The sequence below is a fragment of the Aedes albopictus genome, chromosome 2 (genome assembly GCF_035046485.1).
Source record: "Aedes albopictus strain Foshan chromosome 2, AalbF5, whole genome shotgun sequence".
In the NCBI taxonomy this organism is placed as follows: Eukaryota; Metazoa; Arthropoda; class Insecta; order Diptera; family Culicidae; genus Aedes; species Aedes albopictus.
In genome coordinates, this window is record NC_085137.1 from 228,865,332 (window position 1) to 228,882,556 (window position 17,225).

At 40.2% G+C, this 17,225-nt stretch overlaps 1 long non-coding RNA gene across 1 annotated transcript in view; it reads right to left on the reverse strand.

Moving 5' to 3' along the window:
- The window catches only part of LOC134287952 (uncharacterized), a 746,963-nt gene that overhangs the window by 87,744 nt on the left and 641,994 nt on the right, over nt 1-17,225 (reverse strand). The gene's annotated exons all lie outside the window — the stretch shown is intronic.

The following is a 17,225-nucleotide window of genomic DNA, read 5'->3' on the forward strand; positions in this document are numbered from 1 at the left end:
AGTTCATCTCGGGACCCACGCTTTACTTCGGCGTGATAGTCAAGTGTTCTAACAATCACACCAGATCCGCTCCACAATTAACTTACGTTACGTAGCACTTAGTCTTACAAATTTTGAGTTTTTTTTTTCTATTCACAGTGCTCTTCTCATTCTTTTTACCCTTCTTACACCCATAAGAAGGGTATAAATATCGCTCGAAAAACCGACTTTCGATCCGAGGCCCGGAGGGCCGAGTCTCATATACCAATGAACTCAGCTCGACGAACTGAGCAAATGTCTGTATGTGTGTGTGTGTGTGTGTGTGTGTGTGTGTGTGTGTGTGTGTGTGTGTGTGTGTGTGTGTGTGTGTGTGTGTGTGTGTGTGTGTGTGTGTGTGTGTGTGTGTGTGTGTGTATGTGTGTATGTGTGTGTGTGTATGTGCGTTACAAAAAAAAGTCACGCACGTTTCTCAGCCGTCTTTCAACCGATTTGAGTTCTCTTGGAAGCAAATGAAAGCTACTATATCCTAGTAGAACGCTATTGAATTTTTTTTTCGATTAGACGTTTGGTTACCGAGATATCTCTCGAAGAGTACTTATGAGTCATGCATCTAAACTTTTTAAAATTTTTGACCAAGTATATTATAATAAATATCTCGGCCGTTTGTCAACCGATTTGGGTTCTCTTGGCACCAAATGAAAGCTACAGCATCCTAGTAGATCCCTCAGAAATTTTATTTCGATTGGACATTTGGTTACAGAGATATCTTTCGAAGAGTACTTAGGATTTATGCAACTAAACTTTTTGAGAATTTTGACCGAATGTAACATAATAAATATCTCAGCCGTCTGTCAACCGATTTCGGTTCTCCTGGCACCAAATGAAAGCTACAACATTCTAGTAGAACGGTAGAACCCTATACAATTTTATTAGGATTGGACGTTTTATTACCGAGATATCTTTCAAAGAGTACGTGGGAGTAATACAGGCTAACTTTTTGAGAGATTTTTGACCAAGGGTAGCATAATAAATATCTCAACCGTCTGTCAACCGATTTGGGTTCTCTTAGCACCAAATGAAAGCTACAATATCCTTGTAAAAGGCCCTGAAATTTTATTTCTATTCAACATTTGATTACTGAGATATCTAACGAAGAGTATTTCAATAAATTCTTTTTACCCTTCTTACACTCATAAGAAGGGTATAAATATCGCTCGAAAAACCGACTTTCGATCCGAGGCCCGGAGGGCCGAGTCTCATATACCATTGAACTCAGCTCGACGAACTGAGCAAATGTCTGTATGTGTGTGTGTGTGTATGTGTGTATGTGTGTGTGTGTGTGTGTGTGTGTGTATGTGCGTTACAAAAAAAAGTCACGCACGTTTCTCAGCCGTCTGTCAACCGATTTGAGTTCTCTTGGAAGCAAATGAAAGCTACTACATCCTAGTAGAACGCTATTGAATTTTTTTTTCGATTGGACGTTTGGTTACCGAGATATCTCTCGAAGAGTACTTATGAGTCATTCATCTAAACTTTTTAAGAATTTTGACCAAGTGTATCATAATAAATATCCCTGCTGTTTGTCAACCGATTTGGGTTCTCTTGGCACCAAATGAAAGCTACTGCATCCTAGTAGATCGCGCATAAATTTTGTTTCGATTGGACATTTGGTTACAGAGATATCTTTCGAAGAGTACTTAGGATTTATACAACTAAACTATTTAGATTTTTGACCACCTGTATCATAATAAATATCTCAGCCATCTGTCAACCGATTTCGGTTCTCCTGGCACCAAATGAAAGCTACAACATTCTAGTAGAATCCTATACAATTTCATTAGCATTGCACATTTGGTTACCGGGATATGTTTCAAAGAGTACTTGGGAGTAATACATGTTAACTTTTGAGAGATTTTTGACCAAAGGTACCATAATAAATATCTCAGCCGTCTGACAACCGATTTGGGTTCTCTTAGCACCAAATGAAAGCTGCAATATCCTTGTAAAAGGCCCTGAAATTTTATTTCGATTCGACATTTGATTAATGAGATATCTTACGAAGAGTATTTCAATAAATTCTTTTTTAATTCTATTATTATATTCACTTGTTATCTTGCATGAGTTTTTGACCATTATATGGGAAATTACTTTTAAATAAATAATGCTGACCTCATATTTAGTGTATACTTAAGCAAGTTATTGTTTTCAACAAAGCTATAAATAACGAATTACAAATAAACAGGAATTCTATGAAAACTAACAATATGTTAAATAAAAGCTTTGAATTTATATATTGTGGAAAAAATGCAAGAACCGGACAGCCAAAATAATTAGCTAATGCCAAAACTGATTAACTTAGTAGATATATCATTTTTGTCCTTTCTACACCATAACCATGAATACCAAGTACTTCGGAGCTAATTTAATCGATTCAAGATCTTTTGGCAGTTAACAAAAAATACAATATTCCAGAATATGTAAGCTATTTTTTAAACATTCCATACAAGAGAATTTTTGGTCAATAGCACGAAATAAATATGTTAAATACAAATAATACAGCAATAATTTCAATAAGTGTAAGAAGGGTTCTGTTCACCATAGGTGGATTAAATCGGTTTTTTTTTTGTTTTTGGAAAGGACAAAATAAACTAAAGGTTCTCAAGTGATTTCAATAAACTCTATGTCTTAAGTAGGGCTTCCAATCCCGGGATGGATTTCCCGGGAAATGAAATTTCCCGGGATTCCCGAATCCCGGGAACCCAATTTTTGTATCCCGGGTTTCCCGAATTTCCCCGGATTTTTTCTACTGCCTTTTTTGTCAAGTGTTGAAGGGCCAATGTTAAATTCCGAGTCAATTATTGATTTACCCAGCTTCTTGATTAACGTTCGTCAAATCACATGACTTCTATGCAGACGTTATTTACTTTGATGTTTTTATAAAATTCAAGCTTATCGAAAAGCTTTTGCAGATAACATGCTCTTAATCATATGAAGGCATTGAAACTACCCAGACAACCAGTAATCGTATAAGATGTTGCATAAGATGGTAAAATGGAGGCCATATGCGTGCATGCCTCCATTTAGGCGCATGTAAAATGTACGCATATCGTCTCCACTTTAACATCTTATGCAACATCTTATACGATCACTGGTTGACTGGGTAATTTCAACCGACGATGCTCATCTCCTTCATACTGCTTCAAAGTATAGAGTTCATCCTATAGTGCCAAAAGGAACAACCTTCGCATGTAAACACGCAATACAGTCAAAGTCCTTTTTATAGCTGATTTCTACAAGGTCGTAGTGACTGCCCAACTATTTAGGAATAAATCAATTTTTACATTGGTACTACATAGATCATGATGCAGCAACGTCATACAGCGCGTGCTAATTAGATCAGATAATTTGGAGCCATTATTCAGCTTGGGGTTTTACCCTTGTAACTTTTTTGTTTAACTTCGGAATCCCTCGCCGATATTTTTTTTCGTTTTTTCTTTGGTAGTTAGTATAGTCTTGAGTTATAGTTATACTTTTTGTATCGGGTGTTATGTACTCTTTGTTTGTGTGATTGTATATGTTTGTTAAGTATGACAATGTAAATTTTGGGAATAAATCGATTAAATTGAGCATTATTTTGGTTGTTGTATGCCAGTGGATGTAGCATTATAATCAATAAACAATTAACTCTTTTTAGCAAAACACGTTCATGTACTTAAATGGATTGAGGGTAGATATGATGCGGATGCGGTCAGGCTAAGGCCGGGGTGGCCTCTGCTGTACATAGTAGCCGCCTCCATTCCACTCGGTCCATGGCTGTTTGTCTCCAGTTCCGCACTCTGCGTAGGGTCCGCAGATCGTCCTCCACTTGGTCGACCCACCTAGCTCGCTGCGCTCCACGTCTTCTTATACCGGTCGGATGACTCTCGAGAACCAATTTAGTCGGGTTGCTATCCGACATCCTGATGACGTGACCCGCCCACCGTAGCCTCCCGATTTTCGCGGTATGGACGATGGTTGGTTCTCCCAGCAGCTGATGCAGCTCGTGGTTCATTCGCCTTCTCCAGGTCCCGTCTTCCATCTGCACTCCGCCGTAGATGGTACGCAACACCTTCCGTTCGAAAACTCCAAGGGCGCGTTGGTCCTCTGCACGTAGGGTCCATGTTTCGTGCCCATAGAGGACGACCGGTCTAATCAACGTTTTGTAGATAGTTAACTTCGTGTTACGGCGAACTTTATTCGATCGTAGAGTTCTGCGGAGTCCAAAGTAGGCACGATTTCCTGCCACAATGCGCCTCTGAATTTCTCTGCTGGTGTCGTTGTCGTCGGTCACCAGTGAGCCCAAGTACACGAATTCTTCAACCGCCTCGATTTCATCACCGTCGATATGATTTCGGGGTGGCGGGCGCGGTGATTCCTCCCTGGAGCCCTTTGCCATCATGTACTTTGTCTTCGACACATTAATGACTAATCCGATTCGCCTGGCTTCACTCTTTAGTCGGATGAACGTTTCCGCCATCATCTCAAATTTACGAGCAATAATATCAATATCATCGGCGAAACCAAGCAGCTGAACGGACTTCGTGAAAATCGTCCCACTCGTGTTTATCCCCACTCTTCTTATTACACCCTCCAAAGCAATGTTGAACAGCAAGCACGAAAGACCATCACCTTGCCGTAATCCTCTGCGAGATTCGAAGGGACTCGAGAGTGTCCCTGATACTCGAACTACGCACATCACTCGATCCATCGTCGCCTTGATCAATCGTATCAGTTTATCCGGGAATCCGTATTCGTGCATAATCTGCCATAGCTGTTCTCGATCGATTGTATCATACGCCGATTTGAAATCGATGAACAAGTGATGTGTGGGCACGTTGTATTCGTGGCATTTCTGCAACACCAGGCGGATGGCGAACATCTGGTCCGTTGTAGCGCGTTCACCCATAAATCCAGCCTGATATTGCCCCACGAACTCTCTTGCAATCGGTGATAGACGGCGGCATAAAATTTGAGAGAGTATCTTGTAGGCAGCGCTCAGTAGTGTGATCGCGCGGTAGTTCCCGCAATCCAACTTGTCGCCCTTTTTGTAGATGGGACACACGATACCTTCCATCCATTCCTCCGGTAATACTTCCTCCTCCCAAATCTTGGTAATGACCCAGTGTAGTGCTCTCACCAGTGCTTCTCCACCGTATTTTAGAAGCTCGCTTGGTAATTGATCTGCTCCAGCGGCTTTGTTGTTTTTCAACCGGCCAACCTCCTCCTCAATCTCTTGAAGGTCAGGGGCCGGATGTCATTCGTCCTGTGCACATACTCCTAGATCTGTTACCACGCCACCTTCGGTACTTGCAACGTCGCCATTGAGGTGCTCATCGTAATGCTGCCGCCACCTCTCGACCACCTCACGCTCGCTCGTGAGAATATTCCCGTGATTATTTCGGCACGTCGGCTTGTGGCACAAAGCCTCTGCGCGAGCGGTTCAGCTTCTCGTAGAACTTTCGTGTGTCCTTAGCGCGGTACAGCTCTTCCATCGCTTCGCGATCTCGTTCTTCCTGCTGGCGCTTCTTCATCCGGAAGACTGAGTTCTGCCTGTTCCGCGCCTGTTTGTAACGTGCCTCATTCGCTCTCGTACGGTGTTGCAGCATTCTCGCCCATGCTGCATTCTTCTCGTTTTTCAACTGTTCACATTCGCCGTCGTACCAGTCGTTTCTGTGATTCGGAGTCGCGAAGCCTAGTGCTGTAGCCGAGGTACTACCTATGGCGGATCGGATGTCCCTCCAGCCATCTTCAAGTGTAGCTGCGCCAAGCTGCTCTTCCGTTGGTAGGGCCACTGCTAACTGCTGCGCGTAGTCTTGAGCCACTTCTACGTTACGAAGTTGCTCGATGTTGAGCCGCGGCGTTCGACTTCGACGCGTGGTGATAACTGTCGAAAGTTTTGAGCGCATGCATACAGCGACTAAGTAGTGATCCGAATCTATATTCGCACTGCGGTATGTGCGGACGTTGGTTATATCCGAGAAGAATTTACCGTCGATTAGAACGTGGTCGATTTGGTTTTCTGTTTGGTGGTCGGGTGATCTCCAGGTGGCTTTGTGGATATCTTTGCGGGGGAAGAAGGTGCTTCGGACTACCATACCACGGGAGGCTGCAAAGTTTACGCATCGCTGGCCGTTATCATTCGATACGGCGTGCAGGCTGTTTCGCCCGATTACCGGTCTGTACATTTCCTCCCTTCCTACCTGCGCGTTCATGTCGCCGACAACGATTTTCACGTCACGCGGCGAGCAACCATCGTATGTTTGCTCTAACTGCGCGTAGAACGCTTCTTTCTCGTCATCGGGTCTCCCTTCGTGTGGGCAGTGGACGTTGATGATGCTGTAGTTGAAGAAACGGCCCTTAACTCTCAACATGCACATCCTTGCGTTGATCGGCTGCCACCCGATCACACGTTGTCGCATCTTGCCCAACACTATAAATCCTGTTCCCAGTTCATTGGTGGTGCCACAGCTTTGGTAGAAGGTAGCCGCTCGATGCCCGCTTTTCCACACTTTCTGTCCAGTCCAACAAAGTTCCTGTAACGCCACGATGTCGAAGTTGCGGGGATGTAGTTCGTCGTAGATTATCCTGTCACATCCTGCGAAACCTAGTGACTTGCAATTCCATGTTCCAAGTTTCCAATCGTAGTCCTTATTTCGTCGCGTGGGTCTTTGCCGATTGTATCGAGTCGTATATTCTCCTATGTTATTCGCAATGGGGATTTTTACGGGTGGCTTATTGGGCCTACGCCAACACTCCTGTCTCGCCGGAGGGCCATCGTGCCAGTTCTGTTTAACGTCCCAACCAACACTGGGACGACCACGCTGATGGGGCTACCACCTTGGATCTAGCTGGGCGTGGTGCAGCGTTTCTTACTCAGCCGCTGGATGCCAGAACAGACGCTGTTTGAGCCGCATCTCCTTGGTGAACAGACACTCGGATCGTACCTCCTCAATCTAGCTGAAGTCAGAAGGACAACAGTGCCCAGGCTGCACTACCAGCTAAGCACACAACTCTTAGCTGGCGGTCTTTGTCATCGCTTGACCCGTGGAAGCATGAGGTAGGAACTTGTGAGGACCAGAGCTATATTGGACGCTCTCCTTATCGACTCACCGTTTTGCAGCCTTGAGGGTAGATATGAACCTTCTTATTGTGAAATTTTCTGATTTGTGCACATTCTTTAACAGGATAACCTAAAATATGATATCTGATAAACGATTTTTTTTTAAATAAATACATTTTTCGCTTGTAAATAAAATTTCCTTATTTCCCGGGATCCCGGGAAATGGTTATATTTTTTCCCGTTTCCCGGGAAGCCTAATCCCGGGAAAATTTGAAGCCCTAGTCTTAATTGGTTTCAGAAGTTTACATGTTTCTTATACAAACTTAATCAGTCTGGTTATATGTGAATGGTGAATGAATTTTCTCACTTATTCATTAATTTCTCTGTCACTGATAATTTCCACTAATAAATACAGGGGATACTCAAAATAACTGGGTCAGGTAAAATTTTCACTTTTCAAAAAATGTTCAACTCGCTGTAACTTTTCGAAAAGAGCATCAAATATTCACAAATTTTTACTATAAGTTCATCAACTAGTTGTGTATCAGTGGTCAAAATTTGTAAAAGATCGGACCATTACATAAAGTTATGATGGTTCTAGAAAGAGGTATAATTATCCGATGGCCAACTTTGACCTGTTATATCTCCGGATTCAATGATCCGAATGCAATGAAATTTTGATCATTCATGACTTATATAATGAGCTATTCAAAACATTTGACTAAACTTAAAATTCTTCACATGAAAGAAAGTTATTTCGATTAGTTACTTTTTCTAATATAACACCAATTTATCCAAAACTTCATCATCGTTTCAAAATTCGAGATTTTTTTTTTTTTTCCTCCCCTGTTGGGGAAATTAAGCCACTGCGTCCAATAGGCTGAACTTTTGTGGCATGTCCCGTTTTGATATTCGCATCTAGCCAGCTAATTACCATGTGTCAAGTAATCAGCTACTGCCACGACGCGTCGTCTCCCAGTCAGGTGCAATGGAATTAATAAACTCCAAGACCTTCCCAGGTTTTGCAGACCAGATCTCACTGGGTTGCAAGCAACCACTATTTAGAAATCTTTGCCTGCGCGTGTATAAAGCACCACAACTGCAAAGCAGATGTTCCGAGGTTTCACGTTCCGTATTACAGAAACGACAGATATCACTCTGAATATGGCCAATATTTTTCAAGTGATACCTGCTCGGGCAGTGTCCAGTTACTAGGCCAGTGTATGTACATAGAGCTCTCTTGTTGAGCTCTAAGAGCTTTTTGGTTTTATAAGCATTTGGTGTTATAAATCGTTTTGACTGATTGCAATTTTTGACGTCCATCCAATTGGATATCACCCTCTGCTCAGCCCAGCGTTTCAGGTCCATTTTAATTGTACAGTTTGATATACCACAGAATGGTTCTGGACCAGCAAACTGAAAATTGGAACCACTTTTAGCAAGCTCGTCTGCCATTTCATTTCCTTCAATGCCACAGTGACCTGGAACCCAGTATAAGTTTACTGAATTCCCTTGGCACAGCCTGCGCAGTGAAAGAATGCATTCCCAGACAAGCTTTGAAGTACATTTGTAAGCGCACAATGCTTTTAGTGCAGCTTGACTATCTGAGAAAATACAAATATTTGCGTATCTGTATTTTCTCTCAAGGCAGATATTTGCGCATTTCAAAATAGCAAGAATCTCTGCTTGAAACACCGTAGGATAGTGTCCAATCGCCACTGAAATTTGTATTCCAGGGCCGTAGATTCCCGCTCCCGTTTTTATTCCAACTTTTGAGCCATCTGTGAAGAATTTGATTGACCCTTGACGAACTGTGGGACCTCCGACTTCCCAATCTGCACGAGTTGTTTCGTGCAACTTGTAAGGAACATCATGGTTCTCCACAGGTTTCATCCAGTCTTTAAGCATTTTCATTACTGGCCTATTTTGGAAGTATTGTGAAATGCTCAGGTGACCTACAAAATCACCTGGCATAAACATTTCAACTCGTTCAAGTCTCAGCAATTCCTTTTCTGCTTCTAATTGCACGTACTCGTGCAAAGGTAGCAGGTTGAGAATCGCATCTAAAGCTTTTGATGGAGTGCTTCGCATCGCTCCTGTAACAGCAATGGACGCAAGGCGTTGAATTTTGGCAAGCTTTGTTTGTGTGATAGCCTCTTTCGTTTTTGGCCACCAGACAAACGAAGCATACGTCACTTTTGGGCGAATTATGGCAGTATAAATCCACATTATCATTTTTGGTTTCAAGCCCCACTTCCTGCCAATAGTTTTGGAGCATAACCAGAATGCACTTGTTGCCTTACCGATCACGGACTCAATTTGAGCATTCCAGTTCAGTTTAGCATCCAGTATCAAACCTAAGTATTTGACTCGATCACTAGGATGAATTTGTATCCCTCCAAGCCGAAAAACTTTTAGGTTGATCTTCCTTCTCCTAGTGAAAGGGACAATTACGACTTTTGACGGGTTGATGCTAAGGCCCTCCTTAATACACCATGAATGTGTATAGTTTAGGGCCCTTTGCATTCTCTCCGAAACAGTTTCGTCATACTTTCCTCTCACTATTATGACTATATCGTCTGCAAAGCCCACAACTTCGAAACCTTTTTCCTTCAAGCTTCTTAGAAGATCGTCTACAACTAAGGACCACAATAGTGGTGAGAGGACTCCTCCTTGAGGGCAACCTTTCGTTGCCCTTACTGTTATAGAAGAACTTCCCAGCTCAGAGGTGATTTCTCTTTTTGCAAGCACAGTATAAATCCAATGTATGATACATTGGTCGAAGTTTTTGTTCTCCATGGCACGCTTCATAGATGAATAGGAGGCATTATCAAATGCTCCTTCTATGTCTAAAAAGGCGCATAGAGCTATTTCTTTTGCTGAAAACGTTTTTTCCACCTTTGTTACTAGCGAATGAAGTGCCGTAACCGTTGACTTACCAGATTGATAAGCAAACTAGAAAGAAGTCAGATAGGGGATGGTCTTTTATGTAAGAAGAATTGATAAAATCCTTCAAAACCTTTTCCATAGTTTTCAACAAAACTGAAGAAATACTAATTGGCCTGTATGCTTTGGGATGCGTCTTGTCTCGCTTCCCCTTTTTTGGTATAAATATAACTTTTACAAGTCTCCATTTTGATGGAACGTAATTCAATCTTAAACTAGCCTTGAACATCTCAATTAGTGATGGTACCAACACCGCTTCCATTTTGAATCAGTGCTGGAAATATTCCATCAACTCCTGCAGATTTAAAAGGCTGAAAAGATCTAATTGCATTTTCCACTCTGGCCTTCGTGAAGATTTCATCAGCTAAATCTGAGGCAGTGTTTATTGTACTAGTTGACTTCGAAGAGTTTATATAAGGACACCCTTCACCTTCCAGAGATATAGTATCATTGGAATCCACACTTAGAACCGAACCTGGAAAATGGGTTTCCATCATTAAATTCAAAGTTTCACGAGGAGTTTTCGTAAAAGCTCCATCGTCGCGCTTCAGGTTTCCCAATTCATTTGAATGGTCTTTTGCAAGCGTTTTCTGTAGTCTTGCAACTACAGGAGTGCTGTTTATGTTTTCACATGTCAGCATCCAAGATTTTCTTTTCGATTTTCGTATTTCGTTGTTGTAATCAGTCAGGGCTTTCCTGTACTGAGTCCAATCTCCCGTTTGTTTCGCTCTATTGAACATTTTACGAGAAAATTTTCTAAGGCGATCCAGTTTAAAGTTCCACCATGGCACGTCTCTAGTAGAAGACGATTGTATGGTGGGACAACTTCCGTTAAAGGAATTGATGATACTTTCATTTACCCTTTGAGAAAATGATTCCAACTTTTGGGTTGAATCAATAGTTTCTCCCATTGTAAATGAATGCGTATTCAACAATTCTACATATTGATCCCAGTTTGTCCTCCTGGGATTTCTAAATGCGGTTCTAGAGTAATCTCCACCACTCCAATTGAAGATTATGTGTTTATGATCAGATAGAGAAATCTCATCTGACACGTGCCAGTTTGTGATCTTGTCAAAGATTGCAGCATTGCACAGTGTTAGATCCAAGACCTCTTGTCTGATTACATTTGAGAAAGTAGGTTTATCACCATTATTGCAAATGTCTATATTGTTGGAAGACAGATACTCTAATAGTGACTCACCTCGACTGTTAATATCCGTACTACCCCAAACCGTGTGATGCGCATTGGCGTCACAGCCAATGATAAACGATTTGTTGTTTTCTTTACAGAATTGAACAAATGATGCGATCTCAGGAGGAGGTACCTCAGGAACATCACCAGGAAAGTAAGCTGAAGCCACAGCGATCTCAGTTTTACCTCTAGTGGTTGGTACCTCTACCATGACCGCAACAATGTCCTTTCTGATAAACTCTGTAATAGGATAGCATTTTAACGTTTTGCGTACTAAGACAGCGGTTCTGGGAGAATCTTGTTGCTCATCATAAAATAGTTTACTATTTTGAGTCAGAACACCAAGAATCTTTCGTTTGTTGGACCACGGCTCTTGAATAAGCGCCACTTCCAGTCCATCTTTTTTAAACCTTCGACTCAACACAGCAGAAGCACCTTTTGCGTGATGAAGGTTTACCTGTACGAACTTAATTCCTGCCATAAAAAAAAAAATCATTTACCCACTTTTATTAAGCCTCGGAATTGAGACGTAAGAAAAGTGGCCGATTATCCCGGAGACAAATAAGGTCCACTGCGTCATTGCTCCGTTTAACACAGTAAGGGCAACATACTGTGGAGGGTGCCCTGGTACTCCACAGGCTCCGTTCACGGTTAAGTTTTTATTAGACCCCCCTAACCATTCATTCCTAGGAACGGTACGCTTAACACCATGAATTAGGGGTCGCTTGTTTGGTGGACTTTTACCACCGGATTAGGCAATCCGTAGTGATATTCTTAGCCAGTTGAGGTAACTGCTACCGCCACTACACGGCTATCTAGGCTGATCGGGAATAGAAATTAATATTGATGATCAACTTCTTTAGAGCCCGAACAGCCGGCAAAATTCGAGATAGTAATTATAGTTCATTTAAATTCACTCTTATTGAATTGAATATATTTATGTTTCAAAGGAAAGCAACCAAATAGCCGGCATTAAATTGAAAAAGTAATGGGATGCATGTGAAAAATAGATAAATTTACTGAAAAACATGGAAAAATTGAAATCGCCATAACTTTTTTTTCTTATTAATAATTTCAAATTAAGTCAACTGTTTTTTAAAGTTCATTATATAAGTCATAAATGATCGAAATTTCATTGCATTCGGTTCATTGGATCCGGAGATATAATAGCTCAAAGTTGGCTATCGAATAATTATACCTTTTTCTAGAATCTTTATAACTTCGTGTAGAATGGACCGATCTTTTCCAAATTTGAACCGCTGATACACAACTAGTTGATGAGCTAACAGTAAAAATTTGAGAATATTTGATGCCCTTTTCGAAAAGTTACAGCGAGTTGAACATTTTTTGAAAAGTGAAAATTTTACCTGTCCCAGTTATTTTGAGTATCCCCTGTATATCTAGACCATAACCCCCGATTAAACTTCCAATCACCACAAAATAATGTATAATAGTTAATTAGAACACTAACTATCTGCTTTATTTGTTCATTGAGTGGGATTGAGCGTCTGTTAACAGAAATTGGACATTTTGCGACGTGCGAGAAAATATTCATGATTGAGGATTGAATGAACAAAGAGAGGCATTCATCTGACAATGAATGTGGCCAAACACGAATGAAAAAATGAGAGTGTCAATCTTCACTTCATATCTTCGATTTTTTTACTCTCTGTATCAGTGTTGGTAAAAACTCAAATTCTCAAAACTCATGGTTGAGTTGTTTCACGCGCGATTCTTGACTCGCCAAAATCACCGCCGAAAAAATCATGCATGAGTTGACTCACGATTTCACTCATTGCTTTATTTCTCGGTATTCTTATTATTTACATCAAAGTTTTTAGGATTATATAATAGAACAAAAGCAAATCTAGCGTACAATAACATTGAATGCCGTTCAAATTGATTTGGATTCGTTTTACAAGCAAACGAGATTTCAGCGCTTGACTCGTGAGAGCGAGATTTTGCATGAAAATCTCGCGCGTGAGAAAATGATTTAGAATCGCGCGCGAGTTTGCTCACGCAGGAGCGGTTCATGAGTCTGCTTTGAGTGTGATTTTACCAACACTGCTCTGTATGCAACACTAGGTATTCTTCTTCTCTACGCTCACTGGGACTTGGCCTGCCTCGCTTCAACTTAGTGTTCTTTGAGCATTTCCACAGTTATTAATTGAAGGGCTTCCTTTGCCTGCCATTGCATGAATTTGTATATTGTGAAGCAAGTACAATGATACACTATGCCCAGAGGGAGTCGAGAAAATTTTCCCGACCGGAACGGGAATCGAACCCGCCGTCTCCGAAGTGGCGATCCATAGCCTTAACCACTAGGCTAACTGGAGGTATTCTATCCCACATTAAAAAAAAAGAAACATAATTTATGCATGCATAAAAATATGGTGGCAATTTATTGCTGCTGCAGAACTTTAAAATATTTCTTTAACCCTCTAATACCCAAATTTTTTATTTTGATCTAAATATCATTTTTCGTCATCTAAAATCGATTTTAACATGTTTTGGAAGATGATTCTTTTTAATTCTCGATTTCGTGAATTTCAGTTTTTGATTTTTCTAATTTTTATTTTTGAACATCCCCACACTTTTATATTTTTCCTGGAAGCCAATTTGGGGAACGGATTTTTTTGAGATGAAAACATTTTTAGATTTTATGATTATTGTTGAAATATTATTATTTTAAATTTTTTCATAGAAAATTTTATTTTCCGTGTAATTTTAAGGAAAATAATTTTAGAGTGTATTCGATTCCCTTTAACTATTAAACAAGGATAGAATGATTTGGGAAAAATTCAAAATATGTTAATTGTAGCGATTCAATACAAAATAAACAATGGCTTCTAAAAGGTGACTAAAACATCAATTTTTCAATGATTTTGAAAAAAATGTAAATACGCTTTAAAATACACCAAAAACCGTTTTGAGATATACAGAACAGTTCTAAATGTCAGCCAAAAATATAAAAAAATGATTTACCACGAAACAAAAATTACAAAAATGCTCAAACTATATCCCGTCTAAAGGCGGGATTGGGTATTAGAGGGTTAAAATAGAAAATTTAATTTATATTCACTATTGAAAATGCTTTTCTATATTTTCAGGGAGGAGGTAAGCATCAAGCAAAGTTCAAAGTACTATAGAATTGCTGGATGGTAAGATGAGTCCTTTTGCAATGTTTAATCTCATCTTACAAAAACATTCATTTTACTTCTGCTTTAATGAAACCTGTCAGGATTTCTGTAAAAGTTAGAATTATCATAATTTAACAGAATTTTATCCAAAATTGAATTTCACTGAAGTTGGGTAAAAATATCAGAAAATACGATGGAGATTTCTAACTGCTGAACTCAACGTGTAAATCTAACTAAAAATGCTATTTGCAAAAAGCAACTTCAACTTTTTTTCCAGAACACAAAGAAAGTCAAAAATTTTGCCAGAATCTTAAATCTTCCGATTGAAACATTTGAAAATGAAGAACATTATCATTTGCCATAAGTTTATTAAGACATTTATTACAATATTGTTCAAGCCTTCGCGACCCACTAAAAATCAGCTCGCGGTCCACCAGTGGGTCGCGACCCATAGTTTGAGAAACGCTGCTATAGATATTTGTAGCACGAAAACATTGTTAGGCATTTTTTTCATGTATAACGTTAATAATAGCTAAAATAAAAAACCGTTTTATCATTGATATATAGGGTCTGGGACCATTTGGGCAGGAGCACCTATTTTGGGCACTTGCTGCTATAACTCAGTCAATTTCAAACCGATTGACTTGAATTTTTGAACAAGGCTAGATACTGTGCGTATCTGATCGTGTTTCAAAAATCAGGCCAATCGGTTCAAAATTGACGGAGTTATAGCAGCAAGTGCCCAAAATAGGTGCTCCTGCCCAAATGGTCCCAGACCCTAAATGTATAAAAAGTCGACCAAGTTATTCAAAGGTTATGGTTTATTCTAAGTTTAAATCCCATCCTTTGTTAAAACGTAAGTTTCAAGAAAATGTTTCCTGCATAGATTCCCACTGGAAATTTTACATCCAAGTTATTGTGACGAATACAATTGGAAAGACCAGCGCACTATAGGCTATCAGGCAGACAAAAATCGTAGAAGTGACTTTCAATAATGCTTGTTCTGGATTTTTCTAACAATAATAAACATATAAACTAAGAGAAATCCGGAATTTAAATTTTTAGCGGATGTAGTTACAAAGATATTGTGCATCAAAGTTGAGTAAAGCCACGGCTGTTCGAACCCGCATGAAGTTGATCATCAATATTAACTTCTTTTCTCAATCAGTCTAGATAGCGGTGTAGTGTCGGTAGCGATTGTCTCAACCCAAGTAACACATGTGACACAGAAAAGTCATGGCGGCGTAGGTTTTTGTTGTGTAGAAGTCACTGTGATTTACTTCTAGCAAGTAAGTATTTATTTGTTAGTCCAAGTCACAGTGACTTCAGCGCAACGAAAAGCTGCGCCGCCGTGACTCTTCTGTGACTAGCGTGTTACTTGGGAATTGGCTAAGAATAACACTACGGTGGAAATAATCCACCAACAGGTGACCCCTAATTCATGGTGTCTAAGGCTAGGGGGGTCTAATAAAAACTTAACCGCTAACGGAGCCCGTGGAGAACCAGGGCGCCCTCCACAAAATGTTGTCCTTCCTGCGTTAACCGGAGCAATGGTGCAGTGGACCTTGTGTTTCTCCGAGACAATCAGCTGCCCTTCTTTAGTCACATTTGAGATTAAATAAAGGCGGGATTATGAAGATGTTGATGATTAGTTTAAATTTTCACCAACATATATGGTTTCGCATTATGCGATTTACACAGTGTATTCTGTGTATCCTCGCCTTTGGCGTTTTCCAAACGATACCGATCTGGTTTTATTGCTGCTGTTATTTTTGCATTCCGTCTAGCAGCGATTAGTAAATTGAGTGTTTGTGGATGCCCACAAGGGGGAGTCTTGTCTTATCACCGCTGGTGTGGAATCTCGTAGCAGACACACTATTGAGGCATCTAAATAATAGCGGCTTTTCTACTTATGGGTTTGCCGACGACTACATAACATTGTCAGTCGGTATGTGCATCAGTATCCTTTTCGACATGATGCAAAACGTGCTTCAGGCGGTTAAGGGTTAGTATCGCCAATATGGCCTTTCGGTTAATCCGAGTAAAACATCTCTTGTTCTTTTCATCAGAAAGGCGAAACCGTAATGGCGTTCGACCTTTGCTTCTATTTGATTTTGAAATCGATGTGACTGAACAGATAAAGTACGTTGGAGTTATTCTTGATTCCAAGCTTTCCTGGATACCTCACATTGAGTTCAAAATTAAGAAAGCTTGTATGGCCTTCGGGCAATGCCGGCGAACCTTTGGTCTAATACCCAAGTATCTCAAATTAATTAACACAACTGTTGTTAGGCCAATATTGACCTATGGATGTCTTGTGTGGTAGCAAAAGGGCGAAGTGAGAACGATCCAGTCAAAATTAGGCCATCTTCAAAGGATGTGCCCATCGTCATTAAGGCGAAACTAAATCCATTTCCTCACTTTTTGGTTTTTGATTTTTTTTATAAAATAACGAAGCAATATTTTCAAAATCGGGTTTCGTGCACATGTAGAGTATGGATCAAGGTATCTCCTGATTTTTTTTCGTGGTGGAAATATTTTTCGTTTGTGCAGAAACTTTGTTTGAATATAATTTCACAAAAAAAAAGTTTCTGCAAAAATGGAAAACTTTTTCCACCACAAAAAAAAAATCAGAAGATACCTTGCTCCATGCTCTACATGTGCACGAAAACCGATTTTGAAAATATTGCTTCGATATTTAATAAAAAATCAAAAACCAAAAAAATGAGGAAATGCTTCCAGTTTTGCCTTAAGATGTGTGGAGCGTTCTCTGTAACTCCCCCGCGTAACGCTCAAAGTTCTTGTTGGTGTTGTCCCACACATTCAACTCAAACAAGAAGAACTATCTTGCACTTACCGGCTACGG